Here is a 27753-nt window from a genome sequence, read left to right on the forward strand (position 1 = left end):
AGTTATTCAAAACTGGATATCAAGTTACTGTAGTCTAGAGCTGGTTGAATAATATTAATGAATAGTTTTTGCATCAACTGATGCAATTGTCACAAATACATTTCCCCCTCTTTGACCAGCTTTGTGTATGGTTGAATACTATTCAAATAAATTATTCATAAATTTTGAGCAATCAGTAGATAATTTATTCAGAATTAATTTATTTTCATTATTCAGTCAGCTTTCTGGTAGACTGAGGATGAAATACTCCATAGTCCTACTCCAGTTGACTTCAATAAGCCCAGGATTTTACTGAGTGAATAGTTTTTTGTTGTTTTTTGTTTCTGGGGGCGGGGGAGGGGGGGTTAAAGCAATTGCTTTTTCTTATAGAACTTCAGTTTAAATATTAATGGTGAATACCAGTCTGTAAATTTGTCAGTGTGCAAAGGAGATTCAAGACTGAATAGGAATTACCTTAGTTTTTATTAAATGAATCCCTTGAAGTTTATTCTTTGAACATGGGTATGCCAATTTGCAGTTAAGGTGCTTCCTCCACTTCCTAATATATTGAACTCATGGCCCTGCATGCTGTTACCCTCCATCTGCACAGTTTGTCTTCCACACATAAGAACCAAAGCCCAAACTTATTGTCACAAAAATCCCATGCCATTTCTTGCAGAGTTAGTGGTCTTTAGGCCCAGTGTCCTGGCCAGTTTCCAACTTCAGTAATTATTAAAATTGGCAGAGAAAAATATTTGAATTTTCTAAATTTGCAAAAATATTTAGAAATTATTTGTAACTTTTTATGTGTTCTGTTTTTCAACCAGCATGAAGAAGAGTTGAAATTTTGAAAAAATTCAACCAAAAAAATCATTGTAAGTTTTCCCCTGAAAATTTCATTGCATTTTTCAATTTGTTTTCCTAATTATAATCTATCTACCTACATTCCACCTGGGAATATGACATGTTTCTTCGCTTCCTGTCCTAAACCTGTGTCACGTAACTATATACAATTAAAGAGCTGCTGGCATTGGGCCATAGCTGACTGCATTTAGTTGGTGGGCGAAGTGATTCCTATATAAATACTTTAGCTTGTACAGTTAATTGGCAAATGGTGTAAAGTGCTTTGGGATCCATCTGGATGAAAGTCACTACATATGTGTAAGATCATCATTATTATCATGTATTTGGTATATACAGAGACTAAGCTGAGCTCCTGCAGTATGCTTTGCACTATACAAAGATATATGCAGACAGGGTTCCTGCCCCCGAAGCTTATCATGTAGGTCAGCCAAAGACAATAGTCATTAGGCATACGAGATGCATAAGTTGAATGTCCAAAAATCAAGTGCTGGAGTTTGGGTTTTTTGTTTTTTGTTTAATCTATACTTATTGTGATAGTGGCTGGAACAATTTGTGGAAGAAGTGTGTTGTAAGGAAGAATTTTAATGAAGACAAAGTTTTTTTTGGTGTGAGAGGAGAGGGGGGAATTCAAAGCTGAAGGAACAAAAAAGAGTGGGAGAAGGATACAAATGGACATTTAAGAAGGCAGTTTGGGAAGAGCATAGTGACTAGGAGAAGTATCAGGGGACATAAGAGCATGTGTAGAGTAGGGGAGGATTGGAAACTTAAACTTGGTGCAGTTTGAAAGGTGTGAGGGAGCCAGTGAAGGGAGTTGCAAAGGGAGTTATGTAGTCAGAGCAGCAGGAGAAAACGAGGATTTTAATACCACAGTTTGTATTGAAAGGTGTGGGATCAGAAGATGTGAGGAGAACAGGAATGAGGAGGCTGCAGCAGCTGAGGAAATAGATGACCACCAACACCTGGCCAGGGTTTTTAGCTGGAGATATGAAGAGGAACAGACATATTTTAGAGATATTATTGAGGAAGAGACGAGGTTTGCTGAAAGATGGAATCATATTTGATGCAAATCTAAGATTACAAGTCTCTGATGGGGCAGATGTCAGTGCTGTCATCTGTGAAGAAGGGGAGAGTGTTGTGACGAAGGGAGCTCAGACTTTGAGATAAGATTGGGCTGTTCAGACAATGTAGAACAACGATACGTCCCATTTTGGCCAGGACAGTCCTCCTTTTAAGCTCTGTCCCAGCCGTCCCGACTTTTTTGGCAAAACTGGGCATTTGTCCAGTTTGCTCTTGCCAGCTGATCATCAGATGGCAAGAGCAAACTGGATAAATGCACAGTTTTGACAAAAAAGTGGAGTGCAGCCCCCTAGCAGGGCACAGAGGAACGTGCGGAGGGAGGGAGGGCAAGCAGCAATGCCAGCCCTGTGCGGGAGGGAGGGCTCAGGAAAGCGGCTCAGGCAGGGCCAGCCCCGTGTGGGCAGGTGACAGGGGGTCTTGGGCTGGTCCCGTGCGTGGGAAGGAAAGGGGGGCCAGCCCCGTGTGGTGTCCCATTTTCCCTTTGGGAAAACATGGTCCCCCAAGCCAATGCTGAGGTGTGCGATTGCATGGGATGTTGGGGGAGGACTCTGAGGCAAAGAGAGAGGTTTGAGTGGTGGTAGCTGACACTGTGGGGGCAGCTGCAAGTACTACCAATGTATTAATGTTTACTAGCACTAAAATCGAACGGGTCTTTTTAAAAAAGCTAGAAAATTCAGGTAGGTCCAGTTTTTAGAACAATAGTTCAAAGAGCACTTTCAGCAGCATTTTTGTTTTGTAATAAGTGTCAGAAACATATGATTGAAAATAAAAACTCCGAACTCCATTGTTCAAAGCTGTTGCTAAAATGAAGGACCAATATTAAGGAGTCTATTTAGGATTCTGTACTTTAGCATTATGTGATGAAGGATGGTTTTGTGGTTAAGGCACTACAGAACTCAGGAGCTGTAGGTTCAATTCTCATTTGTACTATAAACTTTCATTGTTGTTTTGGGCATGTCATTTAATCTCTCTGTACCTCAATTCATCTGTAAAATGCGAATAATTTTTCCTTTCTTACAATCTAAACAGACAACCCAGACAAAGGATGTAAGCTCTTGGGGGCTGGGACTGTTTCTTACTATGTGTTTGTACAGTGCAAACAATGAGGTGATGATTCTGGAGTGCTTTAGGCACCACTGTAATGCAATATTAATATTTATTAAATTGAATAATGATTACTATAAAAAGTCCACATTTACTAGACACTATCTAAAATACCTCTTTTTCTCTGAGAACAATTTATAGCTGTGGCCATTGTGTGGTATCAGTTGTCAAATGACTTTTTGATGGCTGTGAGAGTGTGTGTGTATACATATAGTCTTTTCTGTCTCTGAAAACCTACATATGTGGGTTTTTTGTACTGGTTCTCTTTCTAAATATAAAAAAAGTGATCTACTAATCTTATCAGACTGTGCATTGTGTAAATGGGCTGTACAGGATTGAAAATGAAGCCTTCAACAGACTAACAAAATTAGTTGTTTAAAACGTACAGTTCAGCCCGTTTAATATCTTTATTAATGACAGTTTTCTCATGCACCAAACCATTTTGCACTAATTCAGTGCAGTTTTATCTGTTTCATAATAATTGACAGTAAATGACTTCCTGCTTAAATATCGATTGAAAGTCAGTGATTTCCTGCTCCCAATTGCACTTAGTGTCAATCATTGCACATGGCCCCATGTGGCACAAGTGATTTTTTCCATGAACCACATTGTGTTGGTTTGTTTTAGTCGAGTTGTGTAGGGCTGGTTTCTGTTGTGTTACTCAGGTTCAGTGGTGGATGTTCCTCAAGTAGCACCTGTGGGACTGTTCATGGAGTAAAGATAGTGTGGGTAAGGGTATCCAAATCTGATCCATTATCTATATGTCCAACTGTGATAATCAATGACCTGGATAAACTGAAAGCATTTTTTTCACTCGTTAGCATCAAGGAACTGAAATAAAGAACACTTTGCTTTCACTTTGAGCTGGAGTAAGATCAAATTGTTTACTGAAAAATCTTGGTGTAAAAAATGTGACAAATTGATGTTGCCCTGAAGCAGGCTTGACTGTGATTTTTTTTAACCCATTTTTTGTGTGTGATGCTGTTTTATAATGCTGCCTGTCAATGTCTTTCTGTGAGAGATGAACCAAAATGGCCAACCAGTCATCCACAAAAGGAAAGGGTGAGGTGTCATTGCTAGCTAGAGAACCATCTTACATTATTCACCGTGCATCATCCCTCCTTCCATATGTCTTTGCTTGCTTGTGAAGATGAGTAGGCATTAGAAGTGGGAGGCTGTACCTGAATCATCGGTGGAAGAAAGAGATGGCATTTGTAGACAATCACCCAAGCTAATAGCCACAGAAAGACAGGCACCCCAATTTTGAAGGCCTCATGCTGCTTTATATGTGATTATCTATGTTTATTTTTGTTTCCTCCTCTGCCCCCCAATACCTCTTCAAAACAATTATTATTTTTCTTCTTGGTAGTTATCTTCGTTTGTTTCAAACAAGGCAAATGCTTTGGCTTGAGCTGGTACTAATGCTGCTTTGTGGAATGACAAACAGGTGAATTTGTAGTGAGATTGTAGACACTCTCAGCAGTCACCAGTAACTTTCCAACATGTTTTATCCCTGGGAGCGAATGGAGGTATAACTTTTATGACATAAAGTTTGTAACAACATACAACAATACAGGTGTGCCTCTTGATCTCAAATAGTGTTTTTAGTTACTAAATTAAATGTTCCAGTTTAACAGAAGGCCTTTTCTGTTGTCTAGAATGTCTGTAGTTCACCTTCATTATAATGATGATATTATTTCTTCTTTAGCGCCATTCATATCAAAGGATAGTAAAGAGTTTTAAATTCCATATGCAGGGAACATTTCATCTACTATGGAAATGCAACCACCTTGGGTAAAATGCCAAGAATGTAGGTAGAGAATGTAATTAGCCATGTTGGAATTTGTCCAGTACACTGAGATTAAAATCCCTAATCTTACAAAGAGTGCCTTGAGATCTTTAATGGTCACAAATGGTCAGATCACTACTTTGTCTCAGCCTATAATGCTTTAGTACAACAAGCATATTTTCAGTTGTAAAGAGCAGTCATTTATAATTAAACCAGTAAATTTACTCTCAGTCTAGTTTCCAATAAAGTTATGAAAGTATCACGAAAATGTATGAACATAACAGTATGATACCATGACTATTTAGTCAAAAAATTGGTGGGCTGTATTCTGTTCTCATTGGAGCTGAATCTTTCCATGTAAAACTGGAGGACATCCTTTGAAGCTAATGGAATTCCTCTGGATTGACACCGGTATAACTGAAAGCAGACTTTGTCTCACTGCGTGTTTTTATGTACATATAAAACAGATATATTTGAAAAGTTAAATATTTATGTTCTATCTAAATATGGGAGATTCTCTTTTTATTTTTAAAACCATAAAATTGTTAACAGACCCATGAAAAAGAATACTATGGCTCTGTCTGTTTGTTAACCTTCACCACAAAAATTGATCTGTGGGAATTTCTCGCAGTTTAACATACTGTATCCAATTCCATAGTTATTACTGTAAACCTATTAGTGCCACCTGGGTTTGCATATCCGCAGTGCTGTCCAAGGGAAGACAGATTAGCTCTATCACATGTTTTGCCAGAGGGACAGCCTCACGAGGAGTCTGCCCTCAGGGAGAGAAAAAGGCTCAGACCTTTAATGAGAATACAGTGCTTTATAATAGCATTTGGTGGCCTAGAGATTTTCTGTCAAGTCATTTCAAATTAAATTGGCAGCCTTGCAGTGTTCAACCTATATGAGTTTTTGTGCTGTGTATATATTTAATGTTAAACCAATCCTCACATAAGATCAGCAGAATGTATAGAGGCACTGTTTGCACACTCTCATTTTTTTTTCTTTATAAACCACTGAAAAATGCTCTTTATAGAGTGACTCTGAAATTTTACTTGGAGCTGAATCTTTCCATGTGAAAATTCAGACAAGGTAATTTCTTTGCAAATGTAATCATCTGCTTGTTTAAAATCATTACTTGAGCAAACATAAGTGGGCCAAATTTGGATTTACATCAGTGTAACTCCATCAATTTAGAGAATTGATTATGGATAGACACTCTCATAAATAAGAGCAGAATTTGGCCCCATAGAACTATATTTATTTCAGATGCTGTTTTGGAGGTTTTGCTTTTATTTTACAAAGTCACGCAGGATGACTTAGTCTTTCTTGTGTTTGGAAATTAAAAAAAGAACAGCAGAGTGATTAAGGTTTGAAAATAGTTTATTTTCACTGAGCAGAAACTCATTCCATAACGTGTATCAGTACTCAAGATTTTTTAGGGTCCAGTCCTGCAAACACTTACACTTGAGTAACCTCGTTCCCCTGGACATTGGCAGTCCCATTAAAGTAAAAAGTTCTACTCATGTGAGTAAAGTTACATCTGTACGTGTTTACTGGAGGAGGTGCACAATGACTATAAGCAGAATGGAACAGCCTGGGGTGTAAAATAGTCCCTGTTGGCTGCTGTTAGAATCAGCACATATGTTCTCAGGTCATCTTTGAAGCAATCTAGATTATGCATGGTCTGCGCATCTCTTTTTGTTCGGGCCCAGTGTCAAGTCCTGCAATGCACTGTGAATCCCTTTATGTGCTGAGTGCCCTCAGTACCTTGCAAGGAAAGTGCAGCAGCTTCTGGGACTGGGCCCTAACTGACACAAGATAGTGCTGGTTTGGAGCTGGATGCCTAGCTGACCAGTGGAGCAGCCATCCCATGAGGTTGGTAGAAAGGGAGCTCTAACTTGCTGAACAATGGAGGAGAGTGAAAAACTGGGTGGAGCCTTTTACTGAGGCTGGAGTCTTATACTGATGTCTCTGCTTTTTCGTATACTACCAGTGGGAAGGTAGACTATGTTTTGGGACTACGTTAAGAGATCTAAGCTTATAGTTATGCTATTTTACAAATACGATTAATTTAAGGACCCGTATTGGTTTTAAGTTAATACGTACACAGGAAAAGCCATCTAAAACAAGCTCTTATTAAGTGTTTTTTTGTTTTTGTGTAGAATATACCTACAATTGTGTAGAGGGCCTGATTCATTCATTCATTCGTTCTAATGGAGTTACACCTATGTAAAACTAGGCAGTGAAAGAGGCCCATAATTCCCTTTTCTGTTTAATATAACCTTTTGGTTTGGGGCACATTCTGCCTGTAGATATTTTATAAACTTAAACAAAGAATAGATTTGATTTATTTCTTAATATTCTTGGCCCTGCGTCTTCTATTATATAATTGAGGGGAAAGTAAATTCTGATGGGAGATAAGCTTCCCAGTGTGGTCACCATTCGTATATGTTACTTTTAAAAAAAAGAACTGAACACAGCTCACCTATTTCATGTCTGTGGTTCCACTGGCTTCAGTGGGAATTTTGCATGAGTAAAGCCAGCACAATTTGACCTTGCATCATGTAGGCCTAGTTCCGCCCTCAGTTAAGTCTTCGTCTGTAGCGTGGGGCATGGGTCACTTGCTGGAGGATTCTCTGCATCTTGAAGTCTTTAAACCATGATTTGAGGGCTTCAATAGCTCAGACATAGGTGAGAGGTTTATTGCAGGAGTGGGTGGGTGAGATTCTGTGGCCTGCATTGTGCAGGAGGTTAGACTAGATGATCATAATATTCCCTTCTGACCTTAATATCTGTGAGTCTAAGTGTGTATAACTGTCCTGACTTTACTGAGGGCTACATGCATGGATATGAAGGAAGAATTTCACTCAGTTTTCTTAGTTGATTTAAATATTAAACCAAATTCATCCCCATTGTAATTCCGTTGACCTCAGTGAAGTGACACAAGGGATGGATTTGGCCCAATGTGCTTTTCTGTGTCATTCCGCTTTGTGTACGTGTGCGATGGGTTCTTGGGAGGTAATAAACAAAATAAGCATTGTATAAACTTCAACTGAAACATTATCCTGTTTTTTTCTGTTAGAGAAGGAGAAAATATAAAATGAACTTTCAGTAATGCTAAGTTAGCAATAGTGCTGAGACCCTGCCTTTAACTCACGTGGGGCCTGCTGCTGGTGGAGTCAATACAAAATTCCCAGCGACATCAGGGGAGTAGAATTTGTCCTATCATCGTAACTGTTCGTTTTTTTCTCACCATGTCTGTGACTGACCTGTTGTAAATGTGACAATTCCTTCAACGTCTGTAATACTATTCCTGTAGTGGTGAGCATGAGGCATTTTGTGTGTGTGTGTGTATGTATGTATATATATTATAAGATATTTACTTATTCAAACTTTAGGGCCAAATTCTCCAGTCTACATGCAGGGTGGGTGCACAATGTAAAGTCTGGAATGGGAAAAGCGGGAGGATATTGGGATGGGAGAAACACTGGGCAGTCTCCTTAAGCAAACCTTCAAAAGTGTTTGGGTCCTGTTATGATGTTAGCCGAGGTGTTTTTTTTTTCTTTTTTGGGGGGCCTGAGCCCATGCATCCCTCATCTGATTTCATGGGGAAGGACTGGTGGCATAGTGGGATAATGTGCTAACCTTTCATATCTTAAGCCCTGGGTACAAATACTATCTCAGGCCTTGCTGACACATGTGAGTAATTTTACGCACTGTTAAGCACCACTGAATTCAATGGAACTCAGGCCTGATTCTCTACTGTTTTGCAGCTTATGTCATCCTACACAACTATGCAAAGTAGGTCTAAAGTGTTGTTAAAGCACAATAGTAGTGTTTTACTCTACATTGCACAAGTGTAAATGACTTCACAAGTGCAAGCAGTGGAGAATCAGGCAACTATACTATATAATTAGAGTGACTTGCCTCTGATTAGATTCAGATTAATCTGTGGAATAAAAAGTTTATTCCCTTTACTTTTCTTTCTTGTGATTTTTATCTATAACTCTTGTCAATCATCCATCTTCCCTCCCACACATGCTTATATTAGTGGGACCAACCAAGATGTGGAGTTCCTTGACTGCATGTGAATTGACAGAGATATGAGGATGCCTTCTTGTAGAGTAATACTGGCATAAGTAGATAGCAGTGATGATGTCACAAAGATAAGCTGAAATAGTGTTAAATGCAGATTTCTGTGCTGAATGTCTCCACTAACCCAGCTTGCAGTGGGGGCATGCACACAATAGCAAGTTTTTAAACTAATTTTTATGTCCTTGAGAAATCCTTCTGGTACTTCTTGGTTCACTGAAAATATCCCAGTGTTCATTGCTTTGTGACATTACAAATACCACATGGATTGCATGGATTGCAATGAAACTTGTGGCATTTGTGAGTCTCTGATTTCTTCAGTTAACCAAGAGGATTTCACAAGATGAAAAATAATTTTAAATTTTATCTCTCTCTGATTAATGGCTTGGTTAATAAGGACATTTAGTACGCAAATTGGGCCTTAGCTTAATGCTCATTTTTGCTTTGCCATTCGCCTTTAAAACTTGTGATAGTCTTTAAACTGTTGTACTAGTGTTTCGAGAGGAATGTAATTTTACAGAGTGACTAGTCTGGGAATAGAATGAAATGGAACATCTGTCCTTCTGAACTGCTTTAATGTTGGAATTACTTGGCTGTAACAAATACAGATGAAAAATGAAGATAAATATACAAATGAAAAAAATAGATAGGACTTGTTAATCTTTTCTCTAAAGCATGAAGTAAACTTAGGAAATATTATAACGATATTTAATTTTATATTATTTCATACTATTATTTCCTCCCACATAACAACTACTTTTCTTTTAAAGGCAGGCTTCATTACTGAGGCAACATCATAAGTTAGAGTCCGATGCATTTTTTTTAACACAAAGATGTGCTTTATTTTTTTTTAAACTGCCTTAATGAAAATAGATCTGACTTTCAGTTTCCCTGTAGCAGGTGTTTATTGTACCTATCACATTTAGATCTACATCCATTGATTATATTATCAGTATGCCCACCAGCCACTATTATTATATAGTTATTTTGTTCTATGTTTACATCTTATAAAACACAAGCAATCATTAAGACTTTGATGATAAAGTATACTTTGACTAGGCGTGTTTTTTTGTTTTTTGTTTTTTGTTTTTAAATGTAGCCAGTAATCTATTTTCATGGTGTTCTCTAAACCCTGTTATCAGGGCTGCAGATTCCTACACATGACCAGTCTTCAGCAGTGAACAAAAATGGCATCTAAATCCCAAGTGACACTCTTAAGCACTTGGCAGCAGAAGGGCTCTTCTGAGGAAGATTAAGTTAATGGAAGCATTTGGGTAACATCTGCATGACTCTTCATCCTGGTAAGGCCAACTCACACTGCAACAACACGTGATGGAGGATTTCTCTGATTATCACTTAAGAACAAAACTGGCTGAAGTTTCTTTTCAAATACTGACCAGGGTGTCAGGTGTGTTTGAATATATACATATAATTTATAAACAGAAACAGTGTTAAGGATGGATCTATCTAGACTTATGATAGTACATAAAAAGAATTGGATTATTTGTTTAATGAAAAATAAAGGGATGAGGGAAAAGATTTTTTTTTGGATGTTTATTTTAAAGACTTTATTTACCACAAAATGTGCTGTCTTTTTCAACAGAGTCTGGCCTAGGGCAACTGGGGGTTTGTTAACATAGTGGATTAATGCACTAGCCCTTCAACTCAGTTGACCTGCATTCAAATCTGTTTTGTGTCACAAGTTAAAAGAGTTTATTGGTCCTACTCCAGCCCTGGCTGGTGCTTTTCCCACCTCATAAAACCACTACACAGTTTGGCATAAGTGCTATTTTCTGTTGTGAAAAGGCCCAGGACTAGAGCAGCAGGGCAGTGGCAGGTTATGACTAAAGAACGTCTGAAGAGCAGAATGGGGAACAAGGTACGGTGACTAATCACTCTACGGGGCTGATCCTGCATTGTTTACGCACAGGGAACTTCCATTTGAAGTCAGTGGGAACTTTGGGTGTCCAAGTAATGCAGCTTTGGGGCCTATGCCTAGCTTTGGTAACTGCTATCCATCTAATTTTCAATATTGCTAATCTGGTTGGTTTAGGGAGAGGCAAATTATTGCAGTCTTGAAATTGGACCTGCCTTGGGGGTGCGGGGGGAGGGGGAAGCCTCATTCCATTGAAATGGAGTTGATTTGGAGAGAAAGTTGCCGCATTCCAAGAAAAAGGCCTTGGAAATTGAATTTGAAACTTTGCATGATCCCATGCAAAACTAACCATTTCATATAATTGTGCAGAAAAGCAAAACTTGAGGGGCATAAAATTGCCTGAAATGAACATTTTAGTGCAAAATTTCTAGAAAAAATTTCTCCAGTTTTGTACAAATGAAGGCAACACAAAATACTTCTACATGGCTGCATCATCAGATTAACATTCAGGATTGAAATTTAAGTACAGGTTATTTCTGATTTTTAATCCTTGCCATTAAGGGATCTGTTTTATTTAAATTTCAAATACTAGTATTTCCAAACCAGTATAGATTTGATGATTATTAATAATTACCAATATTTTACTTCCACAGAGTACCTTTTGTCACAGAGGATCCAAAAGGGGGGAGTATTATTTAGGAATCACTTCCTTCTCCAAATGTGGATAGTACCAGTGATGGAACACAGCAGCTGTTTAACAGTGACAATATATAGCACATTAGGATGGGAAATGAGGAACACCATATTCAATGGACAATGCTAGGGGATTTCAGGTAAGTTGTTTTCTGAATGTTTTGTAATGTTACCCATGCTCCATTTTATTTATTTGTTCATTTATTTATTTAGGTAGGTAGGTAGGTAGGTAAAGGAAATTTAACAACTTCTTCAGGTAGTGTCCCTATAGGTGTTGCACCTGAGATATTCCAGAGATTTTCAGCCAAAGTGCCTGTTTGATCTGCATATGTGACCTAGCTATCCTCATACCCTGTGCTGAGGATATACAGAGCTTCAGTTCCTTTCAACCTCCTGGGCCCAAGATGGCACATCCAGTAGTGCCTACTTGTCTAGCTGTTTTTCTTTAGTTTGTTCAACTTATTTTCTCTTAGTGATGTAGCCTTCAATAATTTTTAGAGTTAGTTTGTTTGGGTTTTTTTTCCTCCCTCTCTTTGAGACTTTAGCTTTAGCCTCAACTCCCACTGAAGTTCCCACCTCCTCCAGGGGATACTGATCAGGAGTCACCTCAAGCAGAGATCCAGGAGTATAGTAGAAAAGAATCAGTTAGAAAAATTTACCTTCAGAAATGGAAAAAATTCTACCCATCGATACCTACTTCCTGCTGACTCTTTCCTCCTGGCAATCCTGGAATACCTCTTCACTTTGAAGAAAACAGGTCTTTCCTTGAGCTCCATTAAAGTTCACCTGGCAGCTATTGTGACATTCTATTTCCCCAGTGGAAGGCTTCTCAATGCTTGCTCAACCTTGCAACTTCTAGATTTGTCAAAGGTTTATTGAACCTGTGCCCACATGTCACAGAGCCCACCCCAACCTAGGACTTGAACTGAGCTCTCATTTCTCTGAGGAAACCACTCTTTGTACTGCTGGCTACCTATGTGCTTTTAAACCTATCCATGAAAGCCACTTTTTTGGTGGCTATTAGCTCTGCTTGAAGAGTTGGTGAATTAGGGCCTTTGATGGCTTCCCCCCACCCCCACTGTCTTCAATAAGGAAAAGGTATCCCTTCAATCACTCCCACCATTCTTACATAAGGTCACCTTAGACTTTCAGACCATCTAAAGATTTTCCACTCTAAATCTCACCGATCTAGGTAGGATGCCATCCTTCACACCATGGACATTAGGCGAGTGTTGGACTTTTATTTGGACAGGACTAGACCTTTTCTGGCTTCTCCTTAGCTGTTTGTTCGTATTATGGACAGAGCTAAAGGTCTGCTACTCTCTACCCAAAGACTTTCCAAATGGCTTTCCTGCTACGAAGCTGCTAAAGTGCCATGCACACCTACAGTCATAGCTCGTTCTACCAGATCAGTCCGTTGCCCTACTGAAAGATGCTCCTACAGTAGAAAACTGAAAAGCTGCTACCTGGGCTTTGGTTCACACCTTCTCAAGTGCACACCACTATGGCAAATGCTGCCTTCTAGGTCTGCAGTTCTGCAAACAGTTTTAGACCAGGGTCCGAAGCCCCACCTCCTTCAGAACATATTGCTTGGGAGTCACCTCAAGTGGAGCACCCACCAAGACACTACTCGAAGAAGGAAAGGTTACTTACCTTATACAGTAACTAGAGTTCTTTGAGTTGTGTGTCCACTACGTGTGCTCCACTATCCACCCGCTTTGGAGTTTTGTCTCCATGGGACTTTGCGGTAGATAAGTAACTGAGGGCAGTTTCTCCTTCACAACCCTATATAGTCTTGGTACAGGGCATGATGACAGCTAGGTGGCATGTGTGGATCGACTGGGCATTGTTCCTGAAAATCTCAGATCAAAGGTGCATGGGGAACATGCACACAAGTAGAGCACCCATAGGGGGACACATCTCAAATAACTCCAGTTACCATACAAAGTAAGTAATCTGTCCTTTTCATTGGTGGTTGCATGTGACCCATTATGGTGCCACTTTAGCAAAGGTGGGATTAGCAGGCAAAGGTTGGTCTGCTTAAAAGTTTCATGTTCTTTTTCTGGACATGTATATGTGGTGTTTTATGGATTTTCTTTGTTTGACTCTGGAAATTTCTCCTGCTAATGACCTTGTTTAATGTGACACAAATTTGCAATGCTTCTAGGTAGGATAGGGCTATTTGGAACCATTACAAGGCAATTGACTTGGCCAAGACAAAGTACTGCAGTGAATTTGAGAGACTTGAATTTGTGAGATAAGAATGGGTGAGCAGCCCCCTTTGAGCTCTGCTTTTATGTAGCTTGTTTTCCTATTGAACCACTGTAGTCTAAGAAAACAGATCCTGTCACTCATTTTATATCATACTAAAAGCATATTTGGTGAATTTTACTAAGCTTCCAGCACCTACTAGCTAACCTAATTTATTGACTGGCTAGAAAGAAAAGCAAATTCCACGGCTTGGTTGGAGTTCACTTGGAAACATGAGAACATTAGCAGAAAGTTTCCATCTGACAATTAAGATGGGGGTGGGGGGGGGGAATGGAAGACTCAATAATATTTCTTATGAAGCTATCAACTTAAATCCTACATCAGGCATAGCCAGCTGTTCTGAACTCCTGTGGAAAAAGGCTTAAAATCTCTACAGACTTTACAGGAAATTCTGCAAATTAAATGTAATAATTTATAAGCACAAACACCAGTGGTCTAGCAAAGTGTCTAGCATCTCGACATGCTTCTCAGTCAAGCGTAGACATTTTCTATTTTGTAAAGTGCTGGATTCCAACTACATAAACTAAACAGCATTAACTGTAAAAACAACAACAACACACAGAAGCTGTCAAAAGATATCTTAAAAACTGTGGTGTATTTCTGTTTCTGATAGGATATGCTCTCTGAGTCAGGTCCTCTGCTGTTGTAAATCCATGCTGCTCTGAAGTCAATCGAGCTATGCTGATTCACATCAGTGGAGGCCTCTGTTAGTGTGTGTGTCTGCAGTACATGGCTGTTTCACATATAGGTGATCCTGTAGTGGTATGCCAAAAAAATTCTCTTTTCGTGGAGTGCTGTCGAAACTCTTCTTTTGTACTTTGAATCATCAGGGCTCTAACTTTTAGGCTTGCAAATGTTTAAAAGATGTCATAAATATTTCTTATATTCTATTAAATGCAGTCTGCTTTGATTATCTAGCCCCGCTTGACTACAGCACTCCTGGGGATAATGATAATATTGATTTACCTACATACAGTATGTAGTATATCAGTATTATCAGGCATGACTTTATTTTAACAGAAACTTTACAGTACAAATCTAACGTGACAGTTTTATATGATCTCTGGCACTGGATGTTGAAAATAGGTTACAGCTTGTGTAGTTATGGTTTTATTCAACACAGGCATGTGGCTTTTTGAAAGCATTTGAGGGTTAAACTTTTCTCATGGTTTTGCTTTTGCCCATGAATGGCCATTTGAATGAGTGAAGTCACAGGAAAGGAATTGAAATGTTTTAAGAAAGCCATTGCCCGTGCTTTGATGTGCTTGTTTTTGGGGAGCATACTTAGAAGCTCAGTGAGTTATATTCTCTCACTGCATGGGCCCTGTTCTGAGCATAGGAGGAGAAGAGTGCAGTGTACCTAGCCCGCTTCCCCCCCAGCAGACATGCCCTGACTGCTGGGGAAAATACAGGGAGACCCTGCTGCTCCCCAGATACTCAGACCTCTGCTGACACTCCGCTCTGGGAAGTGCAGGGTTCTCCTTGCCACAACCACTCCAACTTTGTATAGGGGTGGAGCCACAGGGGCCCGAATTTCATGGTGTGCTTTGGGGGCCTAGCTTGCCTTAATCTGGTCCTGTCTTCAGCCTCCAGAGCTCCCCACTTGAAGGGAGGAATCCATGACCCATGCTTTCACAGCTACTCACAGTGAAAAACACCATGAGCAGCCAACACAGGCTCCAGCAGGTGGATTAGCATTAATTATAAAAGACTTGTGGGTTGGGGGAGGAACGATACAATGATGAAGCCTGTTCCTCCATCCCTGCCCTGGCCTACCCGTTCTGCATAGTGCAGCTCAAGCTCCATGGAGGCCTCATAGAAAGGATTCAACAGGATCAGGTAATGGCACTCCTTTTGCTGCACCACCTGAACCAGTATCTGCTGGATCTCTGTTCCTTCTGCTTGTTGGAGCAGGCTCTACAATAGGGTCCATTGGCAGGTAGTATAGACCTCTAATTTAGGTTTCTTTAAAGGTTTCACAAACCCTAATGCCAGCAGAAATATTTTCCTCAAGTTCTAAAGACTTTAATGTGAACAGTATTTGGGTGAATTGAACATTCCCCAGCACATCTGTCTAGAAGCCAAGGTAGGCATTGAACCAGAAAGGCAAGCATCAACTTGCACCTCTTTTCTTGCTTCTTCACTATTCTGTTGCACGAGACCCAGAAGGTGAACTGGATATAAACTAGAGTGATCACCCTTTTCATATTGTGCTGGATGAATGAAATAGAAATGGTAAACAAACAGCAGATGAACACGAGAAGTTTGGTCTTGCGGCTAAAGCACTGGATGAAGACTGAATAAGTTTGGGTTCAGTTCTCAGCCCTGCCTGTGTGTTTGTGGGTAAGTCAATTTCCTCTCTCTGCCTTGGCTCCCCATGTGTAAAATCATTCTTTCCTCCTATTCTTTGCCTGTCTTTTCCCCTTAGATTGTAAACTCTTCAAGATAAAGAGACTCTCTCTTACTATATGTTTGTACAGTGGGATTCTGATCTGATCTTGTATCACTACCGTGATACATATGTAACACCAAGAGACCCTGGTCGTCATCGGGCAGGATTGAACCTGGGGACTCTGGAGCTTAGTGCATGAGCCTCTCCCACATGAGCTAAAGGCTGACTGTCTGTTAGCTAAGGCTGTAGAGCAGACTCAATCTCTCTCTGTCTCTGTGCCACTGGATGGGACAGAACACCACACCCAGGAGGTGTGTGAGTTACACATATAAATAATAAATGGTTAAAGTTAAGATACATTTTTCAACCTCTTCAAGTTTCAGGAGTCTGTGGAGTTAGCAGCAACACAGATTAGGAACTGTATTGTTTTTAAAGGGTGATTTTAAATGTATCTGTTTCCTTTTAAGGTCTAAGATTGCACCTCCAATGTGGGTTTGATTTGTGATGCACATGTACATGCGCACACATCCACTGTACTACTTCTCTTCCCCGCCCCCGCCCCCGCCCCCCAAATCTGGTGAGCCCTCTGGAAATTTACAAGGATCATGTATCCTTGGAAGGTCTCTTGCATATTCTAAACCTGGCTAATTCCACTGGCTCATATGATTGGATCCTGTAGAGTGGAGGAATGACGTTACATGCATATACATGTTTATATGCAAATTCCCAGCACATCCATGAACTAAAAACAAGCTCAATACTCAGAGTTTGTTAGTGCATCACCTAGTTCAACACATTGTGCTGCTGATAGAAAAAAATTGCAATGAATGTGATCTAAAATAGGGTATAATCATACTTACCTATTTCATAGCACTATTGTAGGCCTAATTAACTAAAGTTCATAAAAGCATTTTGAGATTCTCTGATGAAGGGCACTATAGAAATATAAAGTGTTTCAGCAAATCCTTGCTAATTTGCACCGTTGACTGGGAGACCCAATTATGGATGAATTAATTTTGCCAATTAGTAAGTAAATATACACAGTACAGCAAGGATGGTGCATCATAAATTGCAATTTGTTAGCATATTTTGACAACTGTACTTAAGTTTCAATTTATGATGTGTCCTGATGTTCTAGTAATTGTTCAGTAACATATGTTTTTGTAAAAACAATGAAATCTTATTGGTATAAGCTGCGTTGCAGTACTTGTCTATTGAGGGCTAGACACTGGTGTAAGTAGTTGGAGCTCCATGAGGGTCTGGTCCTATATTTTGTGATGAGAGAGATCGACATTTTTGTCTAAATTGCTGGAGCCCTGCCAATCTGTGGATATCCGCAGATCATTTTTGCAGATTGTGGATCAGATGCGGATACAAATTTTGTATCTGCGCAGGGCTCTATAATTGCAAAGTGTGGAGATTAGTGAGGCCCTGTTGTACTGTATTGTGCTGGAAGTGTGAAATAGAAATGGTAAACAAACAGCAGATGAACACGAGAAGTTTGGTCTTGTGGCTGAGGCACTGGATGAAGACTCAATAAGTCTGCTGTTTTTGTTACTCTTTTTATTGTTTTATTGTATCTACTGTTTTTATTGTTCTTTGTCTTATTATTGCTGAGGTCATGTCTTATTTGTGACACAGCATTTTGGGTTTGGAAGTACTCTCATCCTTCTTTCTTGTTCATAAAGAAGAAAGCAAAGATCATGGGTAGGCAGGAGATATGTCCATGTGAATAAGATGAGTACTTTCTATGCTGATATAGCTCCTAAATATCAAAATGTTTGCTGTAGATTTGTCTCACTGTTTCCTTGTACTCCTCTGTCTGTCTCCATCGGTCATCTTTTGTCTTTTACTTAGATTGTAAGCTGTTTGGGAGAGAGACTGTCTTTTTGTTCTCGGTTTGTATAACACCTTGCACATTGGTTTCTGATCCATGGCTGGCGCTCCTAGGCACTATGATAATACAAACAACAATCATGTACAAATTTCAACCCTTTTAAATGTGTAATAAGTTTGCTGCTGACTAAAAAAACACACAGTGAATGTGAAGTGCCTTCTGCAAGTTACATAAGGGCCTGCAGGATCTGAAATTCTCACTCTGTGTCATGCCACCACTTAATTTTTCTTCAGGCCCTGCTCTACAGCATGTACGAGACTGGGGATAAGGTGCTTTTTTTTGCCCAGCCTGAAAGTCGGTGTTCATTCCACCCCTGTCACCAGAAACCGTGGTGAACCTGTGTTTTCAGGTCTCTTAGTATTCTAGACAAACCACCAATTATTTCTTGCATGTTTGCCAAAGCCAATATTGTTTTGCTGATTTCCATGCCATTGGTGGCAAGGATGTTTTCACACTGATACTGACTTTCCTGCCATCAGTGCTTAGGAGGTAGCCTCTGTTTGTATGTGGCATGCAGGAACTGGGTGATTTCCTATTACAGGACTGTGTTCTTGCTGAAGCTTCTTGTAAGTGTAACCCACACATAAGCAGGCCTGGCATGCTTCAAGTCATTTGGCTTGCCCTGTCACACATTGACCTATGCCAGTTTCCTTTTGAGAAGGAAGCCTCAACCCCTTCCTCTGTTAACCAAGTCCCACGCTGTTATCTTATTCCTCCTTCCACCCACCTTAACGTCAGACACTAGCTTCCTTCTCTCTGAGGCACGCACCAGTGGCTGCTCCAAAAGTTGCTAAATCCAGGTCCAGCTACCTTGAATAAAGCAAAACTTGTCCACAAACAATAAAAATGTCAAGCAGAATATACGCACGGCTAGACTAAACACTGCAAAACATATGGCTAGGTAGGCCCTAAACTGAGTTACACACAGTCTGTCCCTGTCAATGTGTCTCTCTCTTTCCCCCACCAACAGACTGTCTAGCAGACAGTTTTAGGTGGCTCAAAAGTTCCTGGATTCCCCCAGAAGACAGACAAGGTTAATGGATTTTAAGGCCATATCATCAAGAGATAAAAGGGGAATACATCTGTCAGTCTACATTCATGCATGGGGAGTGTTGATGAGAGGATAGACCCCCACAGAGAGTTGGGTGGTTTGAAGTAGGACCCACTTGTGGGAACATTTGGGCTCAGTATGGTATTGGAAATTAAACCCAGATAACAAGCAGGTGTAACTTGTTTACCTACCTCTATTTCTGATGCCGAAAGAAGACTGATGCCATGAATACCTTTCTCTCATGTTGGCACCATTGCGATATGCAGTGGGGGTGTGGGAAGGGGAACAGTCTGCATCTTGTTTTAATGCACTGTGAGGAAAATCTATTTCAGTGCCTGAGGAAGGAACTGGTTGCAGGTGTTCACTAAAGATGTGTTCCTCTTTGCCACTGGTCTCCTGAAGGGGAATTCAACAAAAAGGACGTGAGTGTGGAACATACTCCTTTACTTCCTCAAAACTATATAAATGTAGCATAAAAGCTGAAGGGCTTTTGTACACTGAGTAATTCCTAAGTTCTCATCTTCAGTGCTGTGAATCATTCCTTCCATCTGTAAATTTAAACACCAGCTAAGGAATTGACCCCTTATCATGGATCTTCTTCAGCTGGCTTACTGAATTTAAGGAGGAGCAAAATCTATGCAGCACTGATGCAAAAGCTTTCCACAGCACCTCCAGACCATAAGGGGAGGGTGGAATAGTTCAAAAACAAAAAAAAGTGGTTTGCAAATAACTGTGGGGCATTTGCTCCATTTTTTTATTTTGGGGTCATACCATTAGCAGGTGGTGAGTTTTCATACCATCACTGGTTTATTTGAGGAAATGTTTGTGATGCCCCAAAATTTTGAAAGTTTAGTACAAATAATGAGTGTGCGTCCAGGCTGAATTATCATTACACTTAGTCATTATTCACTATTCACCATTTGTTAGTATCCTATTTTAAGTTTCTGTCATCTGGTCAGGGAGCAAAACCAATGCTATGCATGAATAACAGGCAGCACGCTTATAATCGTCAAAGACAGTTCCAGGGTGTATGGTTTGTGAGCATCTCACAGGCTACGATTTGTTCACATAAATCCTTATCTAGCAGGGCGTTTAGTACATGCACAACTATAATAATGTAGGTAATCCATTTTAAAAGAAATATTTTTATTGCTTGTTTAAAAGTTGCACATATAAGTAGTCCCATTGAAGTCATAAAGAGTATTCACATATTTAGTTATGCATGTGCTTAAAAACCTCGCTAAATTTGTGGCCTAAATTTGCAGTATGATTCTTAACAATGCATTCAGTGGGCTCTCGTCTAGAGAATACGCAGTTATTGCTACATTTGCTCTGTGTGTGTACGTATACACACACCGTATGGGAATGTGATTATGTAACTCAAATCTAAATGGAGAGTGACATTTATTAGTAACAGTAAATATTCAAGGAAAAGGGGAGGAGGGGAGAAGAATCCATATGAAAAGAAAAGCATGCTCATATCCAGAGCATTGAAAACATTGCTCAAGGACAGTTTATCCTTGTGGAAAATATGACCCCCTGTAGAGCTGCTGGGTCTGTTTGCAAATCATTTCAGAATAGAGTCCTTGCATTTACCATTGTAGTTTGTTTTGGCTCTTGGTGTCCAAACTACATTCCTAGTAAATGGCATGAAGTGCTTATTCCATTATTTCTATTGTTATGTTTCTCAATAGAATGTGGTTATCTTGAGCTAGTGTCATGCTCTAGTACGTTAGCACTAAAACGCACGGATGCTCTTGTAAAGAGAGTGGAGGGAGTCTGACATTGAACTGGTACTTTGTGCATTGCATCTACAGATTCCAAAGTCAGAAGTTGCGTTGAGCTTAAAATGAAGAGAGAATATTTGCATTTTTACAATCTGGTTTACAGTTGTGAAACCTGACCTGCGCCAGTTCACATATTTCAAGCAAAGTCTATCCAAGGGCCTTGATTTGCTTCAGCAGCCCTAACTAAAATTTGGATGAGAGGTGGTTTAATCTGCTCCAAATTTATATTTTGCATGGCTACAACTTTCACACAATAAGCCAGCCTTATCTACCCTGTGTGCTGTGCTGCTTTCTTCAGGTCCCATTTCATAATTCTGTTACGTGCCTTTTTGTCCATAGAAAATAGAAGAATCAGGGAACTGAAATTGAATTAGACCCAAACATGCTTGAGTTTCCTGTTTTTTCTTGTATTAAAATTGAGACCCAACATGCAGTAGTGTCCTGACCACAACCACAAGGACAAGCAGGCTTATCGTAAGGCACTCTGGCAGGGGCAGATATGGAAGCCGACTTGGGATTCTGTCACACTGTGCACGTTGGCCATTGTGAGGATGATGAAGAAAACACTCGATCATGTCACTCTATTCAGATCTTAACTTCCTTTGCTCTTCTCATGGGTTAGAAATAGGGCTGTCGATTTAATCGCAGTCAACTCACGTGATTAACTCAAAAAAAATTAATCATAATTTTTAAAAAAATCGCCATTAATCACAGTTTTAATCGCACTGTTAAACAAGAATACCAATTGAAATTTATTAAATATTTTGGATGTTTTTCTACATTTTCATATATATCTTGTATTCTGTGTTCTAATTGAAATCAAAGTGTATATTTTGATTACAAATCTTTGCACTGTAAAAATGATAAACAGAAGAAATAGTGTTTTTCAATTCACCTCATACAAGTACTGTAGTGCAATCTCTTTGTCCTGAAAGTGCAAGTTACAAATGTAGAAATTTTTTGTTACATAACTGCACTCAAAACCAAAACAATATAAAATTTCAGCGCCTACAAGTCCACTCAGTCCTACTTCTTGTTCAGCTAATCACTAAGTTTGTGATCACATTTACAGGAGATAATGCTGTTCTCTTCTTATTTACAATGTCACCAGAAAGTGAGAACAGGCATTTGCATGGCACTTGTGCAAGGTATTTACGTTACAGATATGCTAAACATTCGTATGCCCCTTCATGCTTCAGCCACCATTCTAGAGGACATGCTTCCATGCTGATGACGCTCGTTTAAAAAAAAAAGTATTAATTTGTGACTGAACTCCTTGGGAGAGAATTGTATGTCCCCTGCTCTGGTTTACTCTCATTCTGCCACATATTTCATGTTATGGCAGTCTCAGATGATGACCCAGCACATGTTGTTTGTTTTAAGAACAGTTTCACTTCAGATATGACAAAACGCAAAGAGGGTACCAGTGTGAGATTTGTAAAGATAGCTACAGCACTCGACCCAAGGTTTAAGAATCTTAAATGCCTTCCAAATTCTGAGAGGGACGAGGTAGGGAGCATGCTTTCAGAAGTCTTAAAAGAACAACACTCATATGCGGAAACTACAGAACTTGAACCACCAAAAAAGAAAATCAACCTACTGCTGGTAGCATCCGACTCACATAATGAAAATGAACATGTGTTGGTCTGCACTGCTTTGGATGGTTTTCAAGCAGAACTCGTCATCAGCATGGACGCATGTCCCCTGGAATGGTAGTTGAAGCATGAAGGGACATATGAATCTTGAGCGCATCTGGCACATAAATATCTTGAGATGCTGGCTACAATAGTGCCATGAGAACACCTGTTCTCACTTTCAAGTGACATTGTAATCAAGAAGCAGGCAGCATTATCTCCTGTCAATGTAAACCAGCTGGTTTGACTTAGCGATTGGCTGAACAAGAAGTAGGAATGAGTGGACTTGCAAGCTCTAAAATTTTACATTTGTTCTATTTTTGAATGCAGTATTTTGTACATACTTCTATATTTGTAAGCTCAACTTTCATGATAAAGAGATTGCACTACAGTACTTGTATTAGGTGAATTGAAAAATACTATTTTTGTCTTTTTACAGTGCAAACACTTGTAATCAAAAATAAATATAAAGTGAGCACTGTATACTTTGTATTCTGTATTGTAATTGAAATAAATATATTTGAAAATGGAGAAAACACCCAAAAATATTTAAATAAATGGTATTTTATTATTGTTTAACAGTGCGATTAATCGTGATAAATATTTTTTTATCGCTTGACAGCCCTAGTTAGAAACAAGTGTTTTTTGTTCCTATACAGAGGCACTGAAGGTATCACTGTGTGTAAGAGTACAAAAGGAAGTTTTGGATCCTCTTATGCCATTCAGATGACATTCTGACACTTCTGAAACTCAGCATTTTGATTTCTCGGGATCGATTCACAAAGCAGTGGGGGTGCTCTCCTTATAAACTAGAGGTTAGGAGACTCTGAGCTTCAAGTCCCTGTGCCAGAATAGAGATTTGAACCTTGATCTCCCAGAAGAATGCCCTAACCAGAAGACTATTGGCTATTCTAGACAGTCTCTCTCAAGCTTTCCTGTTGAAACTGTTCTACTTAGTATAAATAATTAAACACTCATTGGAGCAGGGTCTGGAATTCTGGAGTCTCCTCCCCGACCCCCCCCCCCTTGTGAGTGCCATTCATTCTCACTCTCTGGCACCGTTAATATGTGGAAGAGCTTAACAGGAGAACTTGAGAGTGCCTCCTCCCTATACACTGGTGGTTAGGGCACTCATGGAATATGAGAGACCTAGGTTTAAATCCCTGTGCCACTGTAGAGTTATAAACCTGGATTTCCCATGTCTCATGTGAGTTCCCTAACCACTGGGCTATAGAATGTTAGGGGAGGGGCACTTGTCCTCTTCTTCAGTTTTGTGAAAGGCACCAAAGTCCCTTTTTATCCCTTCATTTCCAAGTTTGCTTTTACTACAAACAAACAAAAAACCTGGCCCCATGGCACTGAACACACATTTTCTGTGACAGTTTTCATGACAGCTTCTGAAATACCCAGAAAATTGATCCTAGTATGTAAACATTGAATAGATGGGCTAGATTTTTGAATCCATCCCCCTATAAGAGTAAGGTACTGTTCCCCAATGAAGGGTGTGCTGGATAGTCTCCTGTTAGTTTTGGCTCAAGTGTCACTGTTTGGGGAGTAAGGTACCACTCAATGTGAGTAAGAGTGGCAGAGTCTGGCCCTCAATGACCTATATTGCTGCTGATCCAACCACAAAGCTCCTATTAATTTAACTGGGAAGGCCTTGGATATTCATAGATTCCAAAGCCAGAAGGGACCGCTGTGATCATCTAGTGTGACCTCCTGAATAATAGAACTTCTACCAAAATAATTCCTAGAGCATACCCTTTCAGAAAAATATCCAATCCTGATTTGAAAATTGTCAGTGATGGAGAATCCACCAGGATCCCTGGTAAATTGTTCCAATGGTTAATCGTTCTCACTCTCAAAAATGCACCTTATTTCCAGTCTAAATCTGTCTAGCTTCAACATCCAGCCATTGGAGCGTGTTATTCATTTCTCCGCTAGACTGAAGAGCCCATTATTAAATATTTGTTCCCCATGCAGATATTTATAGACTGTTCAAGTCACCCCTTAACCTTCTCTTTATTAAGCAAAAGAAACTGAGCTCTTTGATATCACTATAAGACATGTTTTCTAGTCATTCTTGTGGCTCTTCTCTTAACCCTCTCCAATTTGTCAACATTCTTCTTGAATTGCAGGCACCAGAACTGGACACAGTATTCCAGCAGCAGTCATGCCAGTGCCAAAGTCAGAGGTAAAATAACTTCTCTGCTTCTAGTCAACATTCCTCTGTTTTATGCATCTGATCACATTAGCTGTTTTGGCCATAGCGTCATATTGGAAGTTCATGTTCAGCTGACTATCCTCCATGACTCCCAAACTTTTATCAGAGTCACTGCTTCCCAGGATCGAGGCACCCATCCTGTAAGTAAGGCCTACATTCTTTGTTTCTAGATGTATACTGTCACACTGTCTGGAATGGCTCACAGTACTCAGGGCACACTGTCAAGAAGCAGGGCAGAGACCTCAAACGGGTAGTATATTCTATAATTAGATGTCACCAACCCAGTAACAAATGTGAACTTTTAAAGTACTATAACAGTCTTACTATGGAATCAGACAGGCACCTGAGGCACTCGAGTCTATCTTGCCTCCCACCCAAGCTGAACTTAGTGATAGATGGTTGCTTTACACCAAAAATCAGAATAATATTCAGGTTACTATCCGTTCCAAAGGACCAGTCACTTACCCCAGGTCAATTTGCACCTTAGATCTCACACCAAAGACAATGCTTGTAGCCAGTCCTATTGTAAACTATCTAAGGATTTATTAACTAAGAAAAGAAATGAGTTATTACAAGGTTAAAGCAGGCAAACATATATGCACAAATGAGTCACAGTTTATGGTTTTATAAGGTCACAGAGTTCTAGTAATCTGTTAGCTCTGAATGTCTTTTAGAGCTAACCCAGGTTGACCCTAGGGATCTCTGCCTCTGTTTTGTAGCTCTGGCCCCGTGCGAGTCCAAACGACAAAAGAGATAAAAATAGCGGACAAGAAAATGTTTAATTTCCTTCTTCCAGAATTCAAGCTGATGGGACGAGCCCTTTTGCATGTAACCTCTTCATAAGTGTAAGCAGAATTAACAAAGTGTGTATTGCGATGTCCCACAATGGCCCATTTAGTTTTGATAACCTTCTTGATGGGAAGGAGATAATCCCTCCTGACCGGGTTCACAGTTTCAGAGCAAACTTTTTTACAGTTACAGAGCAAAAACTTATAATTTCTTTATCACATGATAGAAGGTAAAATTTAAGTTAGATTAATGCATGCAGCAACTTCATAAAGTCTAAACATGAATCACATCGGATATTGGATTTGTAACCTCTTAACCATACTAACACATTAGTGAGCTGAATTGGTTCCCAGCAGTGAATTTGTCAGTGTTCGACTGAGGCCTAAAGCCTTGGTAAGAGCTGGCGCTTGATCTGCTGTATGACATATAAATTTACATTCAGATGTATTATAATGCATATTGTTTACTTGTGCCCAGTTTACCAAGTGATCCAGATTGCTCTGAGTCAGTGATATGCCCTCTTCATTGTATATCACTTCCCCAATTTTTGCATCATCCGCAAACCTTATCAGTGATGATTTTGTTTTCTTCCATGTCGTTGATTAAAAACATTAAATAGCATAGGGCCAAGAACTGATCCCTGTGGGACCCCACACACTTGCTTGATGCTGGTTTCCCATTTACACTTACCATTTGAGACCTATCAGTTAGCCAGTTTTTAATCCATTTAATGTGTGGCATGTTAATTTTATGTTCTACTTTTTTAATCAAAATGTCTTATGGTACCAAGTCAAATGCCTTACAGAAGTCTAAGTATATTACATCAACACTATTACCTTTATCAATCAAATTTGTAATCTCATCAGAAATTATATTAATTTAGTTTGACAGGATCTGTTTCCCATAAACCCATGTTGATTTGCATTAATTACACTACCGTCGTTTAATCTCAGTTAATCGAATCCGTGTCAGCCACTCCATTATCTTCCCTGGGATTGATGTCAGGCTGACAGGCCTATTTTTAAGTGGGTCATCTCATTTACCCTTTTTAAAAATTGGCACAAGATTAGTTTTATTTTAGTCTGCTGGAATTTCCCCAGCGCTCTAAGATTTATTGAAAATCAATTTTAACGGTCCAGCAGTGGAATATGGCTGCAAGTTTTCTCTGTGAATAAGGACTCCATGTAGCTGTTCTTCAGCTCCTTGCTGAACAATGGAAGTGATATACTTTTACCAAATACAAGGAGATGTGTGTGTGATGAGCCTGATGCAAAATCAGGAGTTTGGGATTAAGATCAGGATTTATGACACCTCCAAGTTGAGGGTTATTCAGCTTTAGGTTCAAACTCATCTCTAGTACTAATAAGAAAAACAAAACAGTGATATTTTAAATTGTAGTGGTTCTGTTGATAGTCGCAAACTATTTAGTAGGACTTAGATGGACCTTTAGTTAATGATCCACCCAGCACTGAAACAAAGATCATTGACATTATGCATTAACTCAGATTTATACAGCTTACATGCGCACAGTTGTTTGGAGCAACTCACATTCTTTGAAGGGCTATATATAATATATAATATTTCAAGCTTCAGTCCTTTGTTAAAGCTCTAAGAGCTTCCTTTTAGCCTCAAATTTTGGTCTAAGTTCTATTGCACAATAAGATAACACTTTATTACACAAATGGAAAAAATATAATTACTATATTGAATAATCATTTTCTGAAGGCTCTGAATGTAATCTTTAATTAATATTTCTTCTGTGGCCATGTTTAGAAACTTAAATAAGGCCTAATAATACTGCTGTCCTCCTGTTTTGTTAGATATTTAGTTATGAGACTGCTTGCCTGTTTGCAATTATATCTAAAATATTTTAATTTTAGAAATAAACTTCTAACAAAATGAGGAGCATGACTGTTATACTCTTCAGACTACACATCTACACTGTGTATTTTTATGCTCTGTGTCTTTCGAGTTACTGTTAACTTTTGGCATCTGGTATCATTTTTCCCCTTAAAAACCTCAGGATCATGGTTTTGCTTTTAAGGCTGGTGTGCTGATTTGACTTATTTGTTAGGAGAGGCTTTTCTACATGTATTGTTCTTCCCTTTCTGTCAAATATCCCTCCACCTATTCATCCCTCCTACTTAAGGCCTCTGACACTGTTGTAATGAGTTCCCTTGGGAGATGTACAATTGGATTTGTAAGTTCCCTCACAGCTCTTGCTTCTTAAT

The sequence above is a fragment of the Natator depressus genome, chromosome 3, assembly GCF_965152275.1.
Source record: "Natator depressus isolate rNatDep1 chromosome 3, rNatDep2.hap1, whole genome shotgun sequence".
Classification (NCBI taxonomy): domain Eukaryota; kingdom Metazoa; phylum Chordata; order Testudines; family Cheloniidae; genus Natator; species Natator depressus.